The following is a 15,060-nucleotide window of genomic DNA, read 5'->3' as shown; positions in this document are numbered from 1 at the left end:
AGGTAAGGACAACATAGTTGGTGATGCGTTGTCTCGAAGGTATGTGCTTCTTAACGCTTTTGATGCTAAATTACTTGGTTTGAGTATATTAAAAATTTATATATTGATGACCATTATTTTAGCAAGTTTTGTCATGCATGTGAAAAGGTTGCATTTGAAAAGTACTATAGGCATAATGGATTCTTATGTAAGGATAATAAATTGTGTCTGCCTAAGAGTAACTTTTGCGAACTTTGGTAAGGGAAGCAAACGAGGTTGGACTTATTGGGAATTTTGGAGTTGCTAACACTTTGGATGTTTTGCATGATCACTTTTATTGGCCTAACTTGCACATAGATGTGCAAAGAATTTGCGATAAGTGCATTGTGTATATACAAGCTAAGTCTAAATCTAAGCCTCATGGATTATATATACCACTACCTATACCTAGTATGCCTTGGATTGATATTTGTATGGATTTTTTTAGGGTTTACCTAAGTCAAAACATGGGCATGATTCTATTTTTATGGTTCTAGATTATTTTTTCTAAGATGGCACATTTTATTGCTTATCATAAGACTAGCGATGCACTACATATTGCTCATTTGTTCTTTAGAAAGATTTTACATTTACATGATATGACTATAACTATTGTTAGTGATAAGGATACAAAACCCTTAGTTATTTTTGGAAGAACTTGTGGGATAAATTGGAGACTACGTTATCATTTCTACTACATGTCACCCCCAAATTGATTGTCAAACTGAGGTAGTAAATCACACTTTGGGTCAATTATTATGGACATTGATTAAGAAGAATTTGAAATCTTTGGAAGATTGTTTGCCATATATTGAGTTTACTTATAATTGTAGTGTGCATTCATCTACTTATTATTATCCTTTTGAGATTATTTATAGTTTTATTCCTTTGAGTCCAATAGTTTTATCTACTTTGCCTTTGCATATGAGAGATGATTTTAATGGTCAAAAGAAAGCTGATTTTGTTGGAGCATTACAAGAAATGGTGTGCTTGAACATTGAGAAAAGGAATGAGAAAGTTGCCCAAAGAGCTAATAAGGGGCGTGTGAAAGTGGCCTTTGAACCTAGTGATTGGGTTTGGGTTCACTTTAAAAAAGAAAGATTTCCTAGTATTTGGAAGTCTTAATTAAGTACTAGAGGTGATGGTCCTTTCCAAGTTTTAGAAAGGATTAATGATAATACTTATAAGTTAGACTTGCCCGGTGATTATGGTGTTAGTCCTACTTTTAATATTGCTGATTTATCTTCTTTCAATTCTGATGAGGTTGATGATTCGAGGATGAGTCCTCATGAGGAAGGAGTGAATGATGCGAATCCTACAAGCACAAGTAATCCTACTCGAACTGGGAGTCCTACTCCAATTAGGAATCCTACTCCTATTAAGAGTCCTAATCCAACTAGGAGTCCTCCTCCAACTAGGAGTCCTATTCCATTTAGGAATTCTACTCCAATTAGGAGTCATACTCCAACTAGGATTGTGCATAAGTCACTTAAATATGATGGACTAATGACTAGAGCCCGCATGAAGAAATTCAAGGATACTTTAGGAACATTTGTGAAGTAACAATTGAAGCTTGGGTTGAAGATTCAAAGTCCAAGTGAAATTGGGCTTAGTCAAGATAATGGGCCTCAAAATATTCTTATCAACTTAATTCGATATATAGAGGCATGATCAAGTCAATATAGGCCCAAAACTATCAAATCAAGTTGTTTGGAGTCCAATACTCAATAATGAGCCGCTTATTATATGTTTAAGCCCAAATGTTATATTTGGTTTGTGGGCTAAGGTTGGACGAATTTAGGAAGTTATTTGTAATTTAATTAAGTTAAATTCCTCTCTAAATGGGATGAAGATAGGTCACACATGTATTTTAATTTTATTAGGATTTTATTTTACTTATATTTTTTAGTTAGAAAGGTTGCCTTTATTCTATTTAAGATATAATTCCTTATTAGATTAGAATTAGAGTTTTCTAAGGCTTGTATAAGCCTAGAGTGAATTTTTTATATTTTTAAGTTGTTGAATATTGATTATTTGAGCTAATTCTCTTCTTTTATTCTTTATGAACTTAGTGAAATTATCAAGTGAAAGCTTGGTACTTTATAAACTTAGTTTAATCTAAACTTTTATTTATGTTAAACGACCTTTAATTCCTTATAATTAAGGTTCTTAAGTACAAGTTATTTAAAGGTCTTATTCGGAGTTAGAGTTTCTTTTCTTAATTAGGTCAATGAACCTTGGTAAAGGCATCAACATTGAATACAAGTTTGGCAGAAGTTAGCAGTATTCATATCACAACACCACCTCTAGTTGTTGGATCAGTAATTCATGTAGGCTCGGGACCAAATAGTATCAGAGCAACTTGCTAGCCAGTTCGAGTATAGAACTAAGTGTTATATAGATCTAAGTGCTATATCCTAGGAAGTCAGTGGGAGCCACCTTCAGAAGCCATGCGAGCCACCTCTAGAATCCATGACTCACTTGGTGGGCTATGATTTCAGGCTATTAGGCTATGGCCTGGCTCTAATGAGGATGTTAAAGATTTGATTTAGGGAGAGATTGTAACACCTTATCCCACACTGGAAAGTAATTCTGGGTTTGATATGATTACAAGAGTCTAAATGAGTTACTACTAACACCTAAGGGTTGACTTTTGGGCCACATGGACAGGCCCAACTCCGCCTCTAGCTGTTAGATCAATAATTCATAAAAGCTGGGTCTTTATAAATCTCTAGAATCTGTACGAGCCACCATTAGAATCCATGACCCGCTTAGTGGACTACGATTCTAGACTATTGGGCCATGGCCTAACTCTTAAGAGGATGTTAGAAGTCTGAATGGGAAAGATTATAACACCCCATCCTATCTTAGTAAGTGATTGTGGGTTCGATGTGCTTATAAAAGTTAAATGAATTACTACTAACACCTAGGGGTTTACTTTTGGCCTATATGAGCTACCCAACCCTGCCTTTAGTTATTAGGTCAGTAATTCATGCAGGTTCGGGTTTTACAGTAGCCTTGGGTGACTAATCTAGCATTTTGATAACATCAACTTGCTTATCCAGTGTATCTATATACCTATTTTGTTCTTATGACAAATTACTTCTTTAGCTGGGTACCAACTTTCTTACTTGATTTCTTTCAAACTGATTTAGCTCTTCCTACAGAGAAGATATCCAATTTTCATTAGTTTGAGCTTTCATACTTGATTTCTTTCAATTTGCTTATAAAAAAGGCAATTTTTTCATGTAAGCGTTTGTAAGCAACTCTAGTCCGCCTTCCTTGTGATGGACTATCCAGGATATTGTCTCTTGGATAGTTTCGATGATATTTCCAATCTTTAAGTAGATTTGATGTCTGTTGATTAAGAGATGTCTACTAGTGTAGGATTAGATGTCTCAACCTTATCGTTAGATGTCTCCTTATTGTTGTAGACGTCTACTTCCTCTTCTTTCTTTTCTTCCTAGACATTTGCATCCTTTTCATCACCTTTTATTTCTTCCTTATTTGAATCAACATTCTTAATATTTATTTCTTGAGCATGGTTAGATTCATAGAAGATTACATGCATAGAATTAGAGTATGATTATTGAACACTTTATATGGTTTACTAGACATTAGATAATAAAAAATACACCCTCATATGATTTTGAATAAATTTTTCTAAGGTAATCCTTCTTATTATTCAATATGAAACACTTACATCTAAATGCATATAAGTAGGTGTTTTACTCATGATTATGACGCTATTTAGTATGTAGTTGGCTGTATTTGTGGCTTTCGCCTAGAAATATTTTGGTAGGCTTCTCTGATGTAATACAGTTTTGTCCATTTATGCTAGGGTACTATTTTTTCACTTTACTACTCCATTTTGTTAAGGGGTTCTTAGGTTTGAGAAATTGTGAGATATCTTATGTTCTTTGTAGTATGAATCAAATAACTTATTCTCAAACTCCCTCCTATGGTCACTTCTAATGGAGGTGATAGAATGCCCTTTCTCATTTTAGACTCTTTTACAGAAATAGATGAATGTAGAGTAGATGTCTACTTTTGATGTAATGAATAGAACCTATGCAAATCATGAGTAGCCATCTACTATCACAAAAGCATATTTACTACCATTTAGACTTTGAGGAGTGATAGACCAAATAAGTCACAATGCAATAATTCCAATGGCTCAGATGTGGATACAATGGATTTTGATTTAATAGTGGATCTTGTTTGTGTCCCTTTTTGGCAAGCATCTTATATGTGATCTTTCTCATTCTTCAGCTTACGTAGACCTCTAATAAGATCCTTTTGACCCAACTTTGAAATCAAATGCATGTTGATATGTCCTAGACATCTATGCCACAACCAATTGGTATCCTCAATAGTAATCAAACATATATCATTGACTCTTTATGAACTTAGATTGATTTTGTTATGCACACGAGGATGAGTAAACAAGGTTAGCTATCAATAGTTGATGGCACCTCATAGTGAGTGTGGGTGGCAGTTTCAGGCGCGCACCCAAGTGTCTTTAACGACTATGGTACTGCAAGGCTTTTCAACCTAATCGGGAACATGTAATTAGTCATAGAGACTAGCACGGAGATGGGAGTCGCCACCCTATTAACCAGGATACTTTTACTAATGAGTGACGTTTCTCGATTCTATAAGGAAGCTTACACCACAAATCTAGAGATGGATCCGAAAGGCAACTTCCTTATTTGTATATACTTTATCTTTAATTTTAGTATTTAATAGGCTATTCCTTATGAATGCAGCATAATATATTTCTACATATCAAACACTACAACATGTGAGGTCCACTTAAGTTTATCCCATTTTATTAAGCCCAGCCCATGTTTGAAGTTATTAACCTAATTTACTAATCAATTATGTATAAGACCAGCCTATTCTAGCCCTATTACAAATTATGCTTTAATTACCAAGCCTTTTAAGCCTAATTGACTATTCTTTATAGAGAGACCTAACATAGTGACCCTAAATCTAATGTAGCCCAATTTAATTTAACCATGCATCGAAAAAACTATTAAATCTATATAGATTTTAATTAAAGCCCAATTACCATTTTAATTAAGCTAATAAACTACAGTTTTCATGGCAGGTCCAATTTTAATGCCTAAGTCTATCCATCATATTTTAATTAGGCAATCATATAGTATATATTTGGACATCCATCACAGATAAAAAAAATAAAGTACAAGAAATTAATGTAGCTATTACAACCTATCTACAACTAAAAGAAATGAAAAGAAAATCCTAAAACTAAGCTACAGTGCTAGAAACTGCCAAAATATATCAAAAAACCCAAAAATCTGCCTAATTATATATAAAGCCGATTGGCTCAGGGTGAAGAATTGATCGGCTTTAGAGCCTTGGAAAGGCTTCTTACGGCCTTAACTCGATCTTCGCGCCAAAAACAGATTTTTTACATGCACAAAGGGAAAAACTTAGGTTAGAATATGTATAATTGACAAGAAAGAAAATATAACCTAATTACCTGATCAAATTCAAAATCTAATCAAATCAGTTTCAAAATCCTAAGTGTTCTTATTATTAGATTCAAAATCCAATAAAATCAGCATGTTCAATAAAAAAGATAATCCTAATCTAATCATGTGGAATATATAGAATAATCATTTTAATACATTCCTAATATGTTTTCATAAATAAAAAAGATAAAAATTAGAAGCAAAGAAAGAAAAGATGTTGATGATGCTGATGCAGGGGAACCCTCAAGTGTCATCGTTATTCGTTATTCTGTGAGTCCTAAGAGATGAGGAAGCTGTTGAATCAAAAAGGGGATGGGAATCCAATTCTACCTTTTTCGGGTTTAAGAAAAGTTTCTATCGTTCTTCAATGAGTTCCCTAATTTGGGAGTTCTTTCTTAGTGGGTTGCATAGGGTTTTCTCTTTGTATGTATCGAATGTAATTGCTTAGCTTTATTGCTTGATGTCTTTTGCTTATAATTAATTAGTATAGCTAGCTCTAAACCTAGGTCATATTGTTCTATTTATAGGAGTAGGGTTAGAAAACCCTAGGGGATGTTGATAATTATTGAATAATTAAGATAAATGGACTCAATTATCCCTTCCTTTAGTAGATTAGTATCAAATAAGAAGGAATTTTATTTTTAATTTCAAACAATTATCATCAACAAACATTTAAAATCCTAATTGTAGGCGGCAGGTTCAGTTGCGCACCCAAGTGTCTTTAGTGACTGCAACACTACAAGGCTTTTCAAGTAATTGGGAACAAGCTAACTAGTTTCTAAGACTAGGGCAGAGATGGGAGTCGCCACCTGGGTAATTCACTAGAACACTTTTACTAATGAGTGACATTTCTTAGATTCTATAAGAAAGCTTACGCTACAAATTCAGAGATGGATTTGGAAGCCAACTTCCTTATTTATGTATCTTAATCTTTAGTTTTATTGTTTAACAAATTATTCCTTATAAATACAACAGTTTATATACAAGCATACCATACAACACATAAAGCTCTCCTAAGTCTAGTCTATTTGTTAAGCCTAAACCACGTTTAAGTTGTTTATCTAGATTACTGAATCGATGATATACAAGGCCTAGTCTAGCCTAATTACCAATTATTTCTTAGATTCTGATCTTTAAAGCCTAATGGACTACATATTATGATAAGGCCTAATTATGTGATTCTAAATCTAATATGGCCCAATTGTCCTAACCTAAAGCATGGCAAGAACCCACTAGGTCCACATCGATTTAGATTTTAAGTCTAATTACCATTAATTAGCCTGGTGGACTACAGTTGATAGGCTATTTATGTAGCTACAATCTAAGGTAGTGAAACTATCGATGCAAACTAGCACTAATGGCGAGTATCAAGGTCGTGTTCTCGGGAAAGGATGATCCTAGAACTACTACAGCGCCTTATGAAATCTAACCTTAACAAAATCGATGAAGTTACTATTATATGATTAGATGCAAGCTAAGTGATTAACTAAATGTCAAACAGTCTAAAAGGATTTCGTGAAACAATCAAGGGAAAAAGCAAACCCAAGGGGACTGATGTGTGCTACTTGTATTAGCTACAATCTAAGGCAGTGCACCTGTCGATGCAGTCTAGCACTAATGACGAGTATCAAAGTTGTATTCCTCGGGAAAGTGAAAGCCCAGAGTTACTCCTTTGTTCTTTATTATATTAACCTCAAATTAGTGATGAATAATTTCTAAACTAACTAATAGCTACAAGCTAAGTTCCAAGGGAGATGCAGGAGTAATTAATAAATAAAATAACCAAGACAAGAAAGCAAACCCAAAGGGAACCTAAACTAGTTGGCAATCAAACAAAAGATAAAGGATTGGTGAGTTTAATTATGCTCCCCGTGGACAAATTCTTAACCGAATTTGGTTTCTCTCTCTCCATAACTGAATTCCTAAACCTAATAACCTAAAGTTGGAATCTCTTCCTAACGATTGATTCTTAAATTAGCATTAAGCTTTAATCCGCCTCTATTAAGCTTTGTTATTCTTAATCCGACTAGTTAATTATCCTTATCTCTAAGCAATTATTAACCAATTCTTACTATTCAAAATTCCAATTGCTAAATGGACTTCTCAATCACACAAAGCAATCTAAACACACAATTCACAACGTCTCATGAATAATGCATTATCTTATTAATACTGAAAGCAAGAAGAATACAAAACTAACCTAAACAATCCAACAATATAATACTAAGCCAACATAGTAAAGAAATCCCAATGGATTTAATCAATCTAGCTAATGATGTTCATTATCAAAATCCATAAGAATTCAATTACAACAATGAGTAAAGGTAAAGAAACCCGATTACACCCTTGGATGAGAGTAAATAGCCCCAATTCCTCTTGCTCAATTTGAAAACCAATCAACGAACCTCGCCCAATCTTTAATCTTTGAAGGGAATCCGATTGAAACCTTGATCCAAGTCTCCTTTTCCTTTGGTTCCAGCTCAGAAAAGCCTTAGAGAGAGAAATATTAGGGTTTGGGACGTTCTCCCCCCACTTTTCTCTTTCTTTCCTCTCTTCTTTCTTTTAATTAATTCCCCCTGTCGCCGCCAACATGACCGTGTTGATGCCCGTGTTCCCAACATGGGCTGGTGTTTATGCCCGTGTTACTCTCTGTGGCCGTGCTCCCTAAAAAGTTCTTTTTCTTTGATGTTTGATGCATCCAACACGGCCGTGTTGGTGCCCGTGTTAGGAACACGGCCAGTGTTGAAACCAACACGGCCGTGTTCAGCTTCCTCATGCGCATACTTAGCTTGTTTCGGCAGCTTCGACGTCCAATTATGCTCCAATTCTTCCCTTTATCATTCTTTGACTTCTTTTGGACCTAATGCATAAAAACAGACGCATAAGGTGAGTGTTGGGACCAATTCACATCCAAATGTCCATAAAATCAATCTTAAGAACCTCATTTAGATGTGTGTATTTTACGCACATCAAATAATCCCACACTTAGCTCATTGCTTGTCCTCAAGCAATCAAAAGTAAAATAAGGAAAATAAATCACTAAGGAACAACACTTAAACTGACAGACAAGCTAGAGAGCTCCTATACATATCCTTAACAAGCGTAAGTCAAACAAAAAGAAATGAAGCAATCAATTCAAGTATCACAACCAAGATGCCAATAATTCGCAAAATACTATCTCAACAAAATTATTCAGAACCAACTCCTCACCAGATTCACTCTAAATCACTCAAAGTGTTTAAAGGGTAGTGTTTAATCGCTCAATGCATCAACTACTGCCTTACTTACTATATGCTTGCTCTTAAATCCTACTCTTACCACTTATTGAGAGTCAACAACCATTTCAAGAGGTCTTTACAAGGGTTGTAATGGGGATTAGGCAAGGGTAGGTAAATTTGGTCAGAGTTGAACCTATGGTGTTCTGCAATGAAATACATGACCTGCACACAAGTCACAATAATCACAAGGGGTAAACAATGGATAGTAGTCTAAGGTGGGAAATAGGAATTAAGTCAAAATGTAAACTTCGAAAAGCAATTAAACAATTAGCTCACTTACTTCCTTTCTTTTCATCACCCTTCCCTCTTATTCTTCTTATTATTATTTTTTCTCTTTTTTTTTTCTCTTTTTTTTCATAAGGGAAGAACATTCACATAATAGAGTGAATTTCTTTTGGATTGAAGAAAGCTGCTACAAGATTCCACACTATTCCCAAGATAAAAATTCCCAATAAAAACAACTCATATGCAAAATCATAACCCAAAGCAGAATAAGACTAAGTGGTAATGGAATATGATAAAAAAATTGGTGAAAGAAGGGGTTATCTACAGAATCAATAAACGAATGAAGGCTATTTGGCTAGAATGAAAAACCTAAGTGCCTCTATCATACCAAAGTGTTAACTCTCCTTGTGGCCCTCATGAGCATTACCGAGGAGGTTCTAAAAGTAAAGACAGTAATTGGCACTCTCAACAAAAAATAAATACAAGCATATAAAGTGTATGCTTACAATTTAGGCTCAATTTCTCACAAGTGTGCTTTTGAGTAGGTTCCAAACAAAAATCATCAAAACAGAATTAAATAAACCAAAGCAACTTAGTGCAAAACTCAACTAATTATCTTACATTCTTCTGCAAGACTCAACACTATCAGTTTTACCCGATCACATGGACATAAACAGGATTTCTAAATCAAGTCAACAGTAAGAGCATCGAAACAAAGTGAAAAATTTTCAAAATTTTACAAGAAATTGCACAAAGAATAAACAAATAACTGAGATGGGATAAATATCACCCACCCTACACTTAAAGGACACACTGTCCCTAGTGTACAGAATATAAGAAATGAAAAAGGAAAAAGAGCTAATACTGCCTTGACTATGGCTCCGGAGTGAACAGAGGTGCATCATAAGGGATATCAGGGCGTTGGCTAGTCTGTGGTAGAGGAGTGGCTGCAAATAATAAAATAAAGAATTAAAATCGAAACTGAAACAAAAATTAAATAAAATATGAAAACTAAAACTAATAAAATGTTTCAAAACAAAAGGTTAAAATATTAGAGATTAAAGATAAAAATTGGGGTGCCTCCCAAAAGTGCTTCTTTTTTATATGATGAGTCTTCTTAGCTGGACTCATGATGAAAAGCAAACGGGCGTGATCGACGACCATCCATCCTTCTTCCAATGAAATGTCTTCAAGTATCCGCTTAGAGGGATAATCGTCAATTTCCTCTTCCCGACTATCAAGCAAGCTGCCAGTATGATGGGCAAAACTCGCTCCTCGTATAATTGCACGTAGTCATGATGCTCTAGGGGCTCTTCCAATTTGAAAGCTGAAGTTTCACCAATTGGAAGGATCGACGGTTGGGCAATTTCTTCAGGAACATCGATGGTTTTCTCTAGTCCTTGGCTTGGTTCACTTGCTAGAAGAAACTCGAGCTCCTCCAAGACTTCTTCATTGGATAACTCGTGCTTATCTTCCATTACCGAAGGGACTTGTGGAAAATCCACCAAAAATTCCTCTAACTACAACTCAGCATCATCAACTGTACATTCCTGTTGGTAGTCTTTCAGAGGGATCATGTTTGCCTCTTCCTTTTCTGGTTCTATCTCCATTTTCAAAGAGTAGTCCTGCACAGAAGCATCATCATCGAACATAATAGATAACCTAAAACAATTCTCACCTGAACGCAAAGTGACGGCGCTCAAGTGTTCCTCGGATTCAATAGCATTTGATAGAGTTCCCAATTGCTCTTCAGCTAGTAACTTGAAGATTAAGCCTACTTGATGCTCCATGTTCTTAATCGAGACTTGTTGATATTCAAGTATCCTCTCTGTTTATTGGAATCTATCCTCAAGACTTGCAATAAACCTCATCATCAGCTCCTCTGACACTAACTCTTCACCTTGAGTTGATGGTGCAAGATTAGGCTGTTGAAATTCTGGTGGTTCTTGGTCATCTAAGCTCCATCCAAAGGGTGAATGAGTGCTCAACTCTTGATTGTAGGTGCTTCCATACGAGTCATTTGGCCAACTTCCCGTATAATTCACCTGTTCATAGTTATAAGAACAATGAGTAACATCACTATATAATGGACAATCATTACTCAAATGTTAACCACAATAAAATTCACAAAAAACTTGAGATGAAAGGATAGGAGTGGAGAATTGATCGGTAGCCCTGCAAAACGATTCCACTCGAGCTTCTAAAGATGCGCGGGTATCCCAATTTTTAGCACTCTCTTTGTTCCTGATTCCATTTTCCAACGTGTCATACATTTTTTAGCACTCTCTTTAGAAATTATTCATCGCTAATTTTAGGTTAATATAATAAAGAACAAAGGAGTAACTCTGGGCTTTCACTTTCCCGAGGAATACGACCTTGATACTCACCATTAGTGCTAGACTGCATCGATAGGTACACTGCCTTAGATTGTAGCTAACACGAGTAGCACACATCAAGTTTTTGGCGCCGTTGCGGGGAATTATTTGAAAACTAGAGTGAAATTTGCTATTTGTTAATTTAGCCAATTTTTTTTCTTATTATTTTATGATTTTTATTTTTATTTGTTTATTTATTTTATTTTATTTCTACATATTTATTTAGTTTAAGTTTATGATTCAGATAGTGAATGATAAGGAGGTTCAATGCTAAACTCAAACTCTTTGTATGACGCATTGGAAAATAGGATTAGGAACCGAGAGAGTGCTAAAAATTGGGATACCCTTGCATCTTTAGAAGCTCGAGTGGAATCGTTTTGCAGGGCTACCGATCAACTCTCCACTCCTATCCTTTCATCTCAAGTTTTTTGTGAATTTTGTTGTGGTTTACATTTGAGTAATGATTGTCCATTGTATAGTGATGTTGCTCATTGTTCTTATAACTATGAACAGGTGAATTATACGGGAAGTTGGCCAAATGACTCGTATGGAAGCACCTATAATCAAGAATGGAGCACTCATTCACCCTTTGGATGGAGCTTAGATGGCCAAGAACCACCGAATTTCAGCGTACTTTAATCTTGCACCATCAACTCAAGGTGAAGAGTTAGTGTTAGAGGAGCTGATGATGAGGTTTATTGTAAGTCTTGAGGATAGATTCCAACAAACTGAGAGGATACTTGAAGATCAACAAGCCTTGATTAACACCATAGAGCATCAAGTAGGCTTAATCTTCAAGTTACTAGCTAAAGAGCAATTGGGAACTCCATCAAACGCTACTGAATCTAAGGAGCATTTGAGCGCCATCACTTTGCGTTCAGGTGAGAATTTTTCTGGTTTATCTACTATGTTTGACGATGATGCTTCTGTGCAAGACGATTTCTTGAACATGGAGATGGAACCAGAAAAGGAAGAGGCGAACATAATTCCTTTGAAAGACTATCAACAGGAATGTACAGTTGATGATGCTGAGTTGCAGTTAGAGGAATTGTTGGTAGATTTTCCACAAGTCCCTTCGATGATGGAAGATGAGCACGAGTTATCTAATGAAGAAGTCTTGGAGGAGCTCGAGTTTCTTATAGCAAGTGAACCAAGACAAGGACTAGAGAAAACCATTGACGTTCCTGAAGAAATTGCCCAACCGTTGATCCTTCCAATTAGTGAAACTTTAGCTTTCAAATTGGAATAGCCCCTAGAGCATCATGACTACGTGCAATTATACGAGGAGCGAGTTTTGCCCATCATACTGGCAGCTTGCTTGATAGTCGGGAAGAGAAAATTGACGATTATCCCTCTAAGCGGATACTTGAAGCCATTTACTTGGAAGAATGATGGATGGTCGTCGATCACGCCCGTTTGCTTTTCACCATAAGTCCAGCTAAGAAGACTCATCACATAAAAAAGAAGCGCTTTTGGGAGGCACCCCAATTTTTATCTTTAATCTCTAATATTTTAACATTTTGTTTTGAAACATTTTATTATTTTTAGTTGTCATATTTTATTTAATTTTTGTTTTAGTTTCAATTTTAAGTCTTTATTTTGTTATTTGCAGCCACTCCTCCACCACAGACCAGCCAACGCCCTGATATACCTGCTGATGCACCTCTTTTCACTCTGGAGCTATAGTCAGGGCAGTATTAGTTCTTTTTCCTTTTCATTTCTTATATTTTGTACACTGGGGACAGTGTGTCCTTCAAGTGTGGGGTGGGTGATAGTTATCCCATCTCAGTTATTTGTTTATTCTTTGTGCAATGTTTTGTAAAATTTTGAAAATTTTTCACTTTGTTTCAATGCTCTTACTGTTGACTTGATTTTGAAATCCTGTTTATGTCCATGTGATCGGGTAAAACTGATAGTGTTGAGTCTTACGGAAGAATGTAAGATAATTAGTTTGAGTTTTGCACTAAGTTGCTTTAGTTTATTTAATTCTGTTTTGATGATTTTTGTTTGGAACCTACTCAAAAAGCACACTTGTGAGAAATTGAGCCTAAATTGTAAGCATACACGTTATATGCTTTTATTTATTTCTTGTTGAGAGTGCCAATTACTGTTTTTACTTTAAGAACTTGCTCGGTAATGCTTATGAGGGCCACAGGGAGAGTTTAACACTTTGGTATAATAGAGGCACTTAGGTTTTTTATTCTAGCCAAATAGCCTTCATTCGTTTATTGATTCTGTAGATAACCCTTTCTTTCACCATTTTTTATCATATTCCATTACCACTTAGTTTTATTCTACTTTGGGTTATGATTTTGCACATGAGTTGTTTTTATTGGGGATTTTTATCTTGGGAATAGCTTTGGAATCTTGTAGTAGCTTACTTCAATCCAAAACGAAATTCACTCTATTATGTGAATGTTTTTCCCTTATGAAAAAAAGAAAAAAAAAAGAAAGAAGAAAAATATATAAAAAGAAGAATAAGAAGGAAAGGTGATGAAAAGAAAGAAAGTAAGTGAGCTAAACATTTTGACTTGATTCCTATTTCCCACCTTGGACTACTATCCATTGTTTACCCCTTGTGATTATTGTGACTTATGTGCGTGTCATGTATTTCATTGCAGAACACCATAGGTTCAACTCTGACCAAATTTACTTACCCTTACCTAATCCCCATTACAACCTTTATAAAGACCTCTTGACATGGTTGTTGACTCTCTATAAGTGGTAGGAGTAGGATTTAAGAGCAAGCATATAGTAAGTAAGGCAGTAGTTGATGCATTGAGCAATTAAACACTACCCTTTAAACACTTTAAGTGATTTAGAGTGAATCTGGTGAGGAGTTGGTTCTGAATAATCTCGTTAAGACAGTATTGTGTGAATTATTAGCATCTTGGTTGTGATACTTGAATTGATTGCTTCTTTTTCTTTTTGTTTGACTTACGCTTGTTAAGGATATGTGCAGGAGTTCTCTAGCTTGTCTGTCAGTTTAAGTATTGTTCCTTAGTGGTTTATGTTCCTTATTTTACTTTTGATTGCTTGAGGACAAGCATCATTAGGGTTTTTCGTAATCTTCTCGATATCTAGATTTGAAAAATGGATGTTGACAACTGTCCCCAGTTTGTCGAGTTTTATAAGCATGCAATGCGTTTAAATAAATTGAGATAAATCATAATATTAAGGATACAGTAAAAGCATATCTTTGTGAGTTGTAGAAGCTACGCCTCGTAAGCTCGAACTTTGATTGTTAATTTGATGTGGGGACCATGCCCGCTTGAATTTTTTTGAGGACTTCACCTGCTTAGATTGAGGACTTCACTTGCTATTTAGGAATCATGTCCAATGATTTCAGAACCATGTACATTGATACAGGGACCATAGGGACCACGCCCACTAATTTAATATTTGTAGAGACTTCTCTCTCGCTATTTCACCACTTCAAGTCGATTTGGTAATTTTTCACTTTTGCATACTTTTGATTAGAATTTACCGCCTCAGGGTACGATCTGATTCGTTCGATGTCTTCTGAAAGATATGTTGATAACTAGTCCACTAACGGACTAAAATGTAATTTTGATGGGTCAAGGACCCATTTTGTAATTTCTTAAAGATCTCCATCTCAGGATGCAAACCAGCCTTCCATGTATCTTCTAGAGACTTGGATCA

The sequence above is a fragment of the Ricinus communis genome, chromosome 4 (assembly GCF_019578655.1).
Source record: "Ricinus communis isolate WT05 ecotype wild-type chromosome 4, ASM1957865v1, whole genome shotgun sequence".
Taxonomy (NCBI): domain Eukaryota; kingdom Viridiplantae; phylum Streptophyta; class Magnoliopsida; order Malpighiales; family Euphorbiaceae; genus Ricinus; species Ricinus communis.
The sequence above is the reverse complement of the archived record's forward strand: the minus strand, read 5'-3'. Positions refer to the sequence as shown.